Genomic DNA, 6,000 nt, shown 5'->3' with positions numbered 1-6,000 from the left:
ATATATATATATATATATATATATATATATATATATATATATATATATATATATATATATATATATATATATATGCACACACATGCACAAGTGGTTACTTGGTACTTTATTTTGGTAAGATCAGTTGCGGTTAGAAAAAGTGAGCACCGATGGTGGTGAGGTGTCCCTGCTAAAGCCGGTGAATGGAGAATGGAGAGCAGGAGACGGGTTACAGCGAGCAGGGGAAGAAATAAATACACAAAGAGGAATAGAGAGACGGATGAAAATGGATGAAGGAAGCTTAAGACAAAGACGAAGGAAAATAAGGGAAAAAATAACAACAAAGACCTTATTACGAGATGGGAGGAGAAGAACGAGGAAAGACGAGGTGGAGGTAGAGAAGGAAGAACAGGGGGATATACAAGGGGTGGAGGTGAACGTGGAGGAGGAGGAGGAGGAGGAGGAGGAGGAGGCGGAAGAGGAAGAGGAGGGGGAGAAGGAAGAAGAGGAAGAGAAAGAGGAGGGGGAGAAGGAAGAAGAGGAAGAGAAAGATGCGAAGTTGAAGTGCAGGTGAATGCGAGGGGGATGAGGAAGAGGATGAACGAAAATCAGGTGAAACCACATTAGAGGAATGGAAAAAAAGGCATCATACGTACAGGGTTACACACACACACACACACACACACACACACACACACACACACACACACATACACACACACACACATATATATACACACACACACATATACACATATACACACACACATACATACATATATACATAAATAGGGGATATTTGATTCAGAGAGAGAGAGAGAGAGAGAGAGAGAGAGAGAGAGAGAGAGAGAGAGAGAGAGAGAGAATTGGTAGGAGGTCTTGGGGTGATTTATTGTAGAGAGCTGTTCCTAGTAATAATTGTTGAGTCTTGTGATAGTACCTGTGCTCGGTTGAAGACATCACAAATAGTCAAACTTATATGACAGAACAAAATGGGACATTTCTGTACAAAATTTCCTGGATGACGCTACTAGACAGGTTCTTGGCAGCAGAGGGATTCTTATAAAAGTTTTAAATAGGGTACCACGGCTATAGTTGTTTGTTTATTATGTAGAATTGCCCAAAGCGGTGGTCTTGTTACACGGATTGTTTCAAAATACAACAGGACTTCGCAATCAACGCCGCCTCTCGTTTCCCATTTCTTGGTCTTTGTGTAGTTCTGAATATAAACCATTTTATTAGTTCATATATTAAATTCTATTTGATTAAAAAAAACATGAAATTCACTGGACTTTGTAACATTAATGCTGGTGGCAAATGTAATACTGCTCATGTCATTTTTATTGGCTTTCATTTGACATGAATACCAGCTCACATGTCTCCTCCTCCTTCTCCTCTTCCTCCTCCTGCTCTTAGTGAAGAGATTGCTTCCTGCACAAATAATCATTGATCCTGGCTGATGTTAGTATTGCTCGCTATTTAAATATTCTCTATCACGTTCACTCGAGTATTTCAAACAGGGCATGTAATATTCTCTCTGTTCACCGTCACCTTAAACTCCTATCTTTCCCTACCTTTTTTTTTCAAGATTAATCCTCGTCCTCGTCCTCGTCTTCGTCACCGTTCTAGTCCTTCTCGTCGTCTTAATCCTCCTCCTCGACCTCCTCCTCGTCCACCTTCCCCTCTTCCTTTATATCTATGACTTTTCCATCACTATTTTTTCACGATCCTTGGTCATCCTCCTCTTCTTCTTCCTCTCCCTCCTCCTCAACGTCGTTATTAATGGCAAATAATCAAGCTGGCGAGATGTTTTAAACTGTACTACAGAGATTCGTTGTAGGCCCTGTATTTTTCGTTATCTATGCTGATGATATCCTCACCTGTATGATATCTGAGTTTGCTGGCGATGCTAAAATAACTAGTAAAATAACTGCAGACAACCAGAAACAATGGCTATTACAATCGCTTAGTTACTTGGTCAGGCAAGTGTCAAAAGAAATTTAATATCAATAAATATAAAGTTTTACATATAGGAAGTAAAAATGATCGTGGAAATTATTTAGTGAACGGCTCCGAACTTCTCAGTTAACCAGGAAAAATAAAAAAAAAAATAAAAAGTTGCCTCAGACTTGAAATCAAGTAAAATTTGTTCAGAAGTTGGTAAGACAACAAATAAATTGATTGGCGTCAGCGGGAAGGTCTTCGAATTCAAGTTGGAAAGCGTAATTATCACGTTGTTTAATGCATTTTTCAGACCTCATCTTGAATACTTCGTCCAGTTATGGTCACCCTATTACACGAAAAACATGGACAAGCTGGAGAGAGTTAATAAAAAAAAAATGTTACTAGAAGGATCCCACGACTGGAAACAAGTAATTTGAGGAACATTTGAGAGATCACAACTTGTTTAATTTAGAGAAGCGTAGGATGAGAGGAAACCTAATGGATGTCCAATATGTTTCGCGGCTCTAGCGTTAACATTAACAACAATCTGATTATTGACCGAGCAAATGCCACTCGTAATAATGGCTACAAGATCATCGGTAAGCGATTCAGATCTGTCAAGTTTAACACTTTATTAATAGAATCGTAAACATCTGGAACTCTTTACCAGCACAATAAGTAAATAGCAACACGGATGAAACATTTAAACACAGACAAGATAAATACCTCACATCAATAACTACCTCACATCAATTCCTGAAATAACATACTTCGCTTCTGCATTTTTTTATTTTTTTTTTAATAGTATTATCTAGAGTAACATTTTTCTCTTTCAACCGTTCCTATCACATCCTATGACTGTTTCTTCATGATGCATGGTGTTCTTTCCTTGAATTATGCTGTCCTTTTACCTCTAAATCATAGAATATGTAGTGGTAATACAGTCAAGCAGTCTCGTTAGGCCAATAGGGCTGTTGCTGTCTTTTTTTTCCTTTATATTCCTTTGCATCCCTCCTCCTACTCCTTGTTTTTCCACTCTCTTGTTCATTCTTTTGTCTTTTTTTTTTTTTTCTCGTCTACAAACATTCAACATTTTCTCTTCCTAAACATTCACTACCTCCATCGTGACTTCTTTCTTTTCATCTGACATCTGTTCCTTCCCGTCCTCTCCTGCGCTCTCTCTCTTCTTGGTCCTCCCTTTCAAGATGCTGCCACCCTTCCTTTCCTGCCCCTCCCTTTTATTTCTTTGTTCCTCTCGACACTCACACCTTCACCCATCATTAATCTCCGCCATGCAGAATGGATAGTGCTTCATTTCATGAGTCGTGTTTTTATTCCACGCCCACATGCTCTTCTTACACATCGTTATCTCTCGTCTTGAGTTGCATCTTTCTTTTTGACTGTGACCTAAAGAAAAGAACGCAGGCTAGAATTATTCTCTATCCTTGCCAGGACGTCACTCTGAACCAAGAAAATGTCGTTCCTTCACTTGGGGAAGTAACTTTGGAAGCTCCAGGTTCGTTGCCTCTGCCGGAGGGATCACTAGAGTTACTTGGAATCGTATTCTCAAACGTTTCTGTGTCTTATCTCGACTACTTTCAACAAGCAGTTGTAGAAGTAACTGGGTTTTCAAGGATGTTTTCATGATTCCAGTAATAGTTCGGCAAGGATTTTGTACCATCAGTGAAAAAAAAAGAACATTCACAAAGTGTTTCAGAATACAGGCCTTTAGGATATGTGATCTATAATTACTGGAATAGCTGTTATTGTTGTGATAAATAGGGGTGGCAGCAGCAGTGGTAGTCGTGATAGCGTATGATGCAGGGCAAAGGCTTCCTCCAATTAGCAGGAGAAATTCAAACAATATACATCGCCACGCTGTCTTAGAGCATCTTGGCGGGGGATGCCAGATTACGAAGCCACAATTCTTGTTGTGGCCCTTACGTACTTTTCCGTTATGTGAACCAGGGCTGCTGTATAGAATTGTCAAGTCCAAGAGATCCCCAGTCTCCACCTAATAGATCTCTCGTTTATCACGCCCTGCAATGCAGTGTGGAGGGGATGGATATAAGACAAAGAAAAACGAAGGGTCAAAGGAAGAGGACCCAAAGAAAGGTGGAGTAAGAAATGTGACTAATGATGGACCTTGCTCTTACTCTGCTTCTTTGTTTGTCGGTCGCTCTATACACATTAACCCACATTTCCCACTCTAGTGATTTATTTATTTACTTTGCTCTATCGGTTTCTATTTTAAACATTATACGTACTTGCATCTGAGTAATATTTGATATTTGATCTTATTCTTCCCTCCCTTTTTTTTTTCAGATGACCGTGTCACTTGAACCTGTAATGAGGTAAGCTGTCAAGTACTTCTCTTGGATCTCCTTATTTGTGTTCAGCGTTTTATGTATTATTTGTTTTAATATTTTATTCGATTGGTAACCAAGGGTACTTTTAGAGAGAGAGAGAGAGAGAGAGAGAGAGAGAGAGAGAGAGAGAGAGAGAGAGAGAGAGAGAGAGAGAGAGAGAGAGAGAGAGAGAGAGAGAGAGAGAGAGAGAGAGGTGAGTTAACTTCAGATTTCTCCTGACAAACACAGAATTACTGAGTCATAACTCGTGTAATTACTCGTGTAATTTTTAATGTGTTTGTTTAATCTCATGGCGCTCGAGTTGAAACTTCCTGAATTTATCCACAAAGCAGTTAAACGTATTGCTTTGTTAATATGATGATATGTACACTATGTATAGTGTGAAATTTCATGCACCCTGTACTTTCTTGAAATTATACATTACTTTCTTGAAATATTTAATTTAATTTGCCGAGCACAAAGAAGTAAATATATGCTAAAGAAGAAAATAATGGATTAGCTTCCACAGCAGTACTTATTGAAAAGCGAATGAACGACTGAAGTACAGATATTGTATATAAAGTCTTACAGGTGCGACACATGTACACAATACTGAAAAGACTGTGGACTACAGCCTGAGTCACCTTTCCTGTTTTCATCCCGGTGATCACCACCCGCTGTTAGGCTGTAGCGCCACCCTGGTTAGCCTTGCCCTCCCGCTGATTACTATGTAGACAGCCGCTGTCTTCACTAATCGTTGCATGGTGGGTGATAACAGCAGTTATGAAAGGTGAACGGAAGACTACAAAGAGTACATATGTACAACGTTGCTATGATGAGGCTCGGCAGCCCTGACTCAACTGTTCCTCATTACCTCTCAATTGTTCATGAAAATTGTTTATGGTCCTTGGCAATCTTCAGGGTTGATGACGGTGCGTGTGTATGTGTCAACAAGGATAATATTGGATACTGATTGAGTTTTGCACGCCTGAACAACAAGGTCGTATGACGCTAGTTAAAATTGCGTGAGCGTTACCTCTCACGCCAAGAAACTTCCCTGAGCCAGTATCGAACGGCGGGAAGGAAAGAAAATGCGCAGCGAAATTTTTCGTGCTTTACATTGATTACAAGGGAAGTGCGCAGAGTGTGGAAGTGGCAGGCCTTGATTCTGCCGTTAGGTGTGAAGAAGAGTGGGTGGTGGAAGGCCAGGTAGCGTTGTGAGTGGGTGGCGGGTATTATGCATGCGGGGGTTACGGCGCCAAGGATGGTGTGGTGTGGTGCGTGAATCAGGGGAAGCTCAGCTTTGCACGCGCGGTGAGAAATGGGATGCAGTGGGTGTGAAGTGTTTTCCTGAGTAGGTCTTGTGCTCGCTACGTAAATATAAGAGTATAATCTGCATTATAAAGAGCCAGCTTAAGTTATGGTGTGAGAAACTTTTTTTTTTTTCAACGCCGGTCTTTGGAAGTGTTTGCTATAGTGTTAAAAGTAAGACATCAAAGAAGTAACAAATTTATCAAAATTCTCGGAGGTGGCAAGGCAGGCAGTGACTTGGTTGAGACACTGTTGTGTATGTTGTTTTATTGTGTTATTTTTAAAGTCAGAATCGTAAGGCTGAACGTGTCCGCTTCGGCCAAAATAGATGTTGTGAAAAGCAGCGGCGTAAGTGACACTCGCTCTTGTTTCTTCACTTTAAAAGCAAATTTAGTGTAAGATTGAAGTGCATTTTGCA

The 6,000-nt window shown here is 40.2% G+C and overlaps 1 long non-coding RNA gene across 2 annotated transcripts in view; it reads left to right on the top strand.

Moving 5' to 3' along the window:
• The window catches only part of LOC135089744 (uncharacterized), a 320,684-nt gene that overhangs the window by 166,780 nt on the left and 147,904 nt on the right, over nucleotides 1-6,000 (top strand). For both annotated transcript variants that reach the window (XR_010261621.1, XR_010261623.1), the window contains exon 3: nucleotides 4,249-4,277. This is a non-coding gene — a long non-coding RNA (uncharacterized LOC135089744). The remainder of the gene's footprint in view (nucleotides 1-4,248; nucleotides 4,278-6,000) is intronic.

This window comes from Scylla paramamosain, chromosome 3 (assembly GCF_035594125.1).
Source record: "Scylla paramamosain isolate STU-SP2022 chromosome 3, ASM3559412v1, whole genome shotgun sequence".
Classification (NCBI taxonomy): domain Eukaryota; kingdom Metazoa; phylum Arthropoda; class Malacostraca; order Decapoda; family Portunidae; genus Scylla; species Scylla paramamosain.
This window is presented reverse-complemented; position numbering and strand designations above follow the sequence as displayed.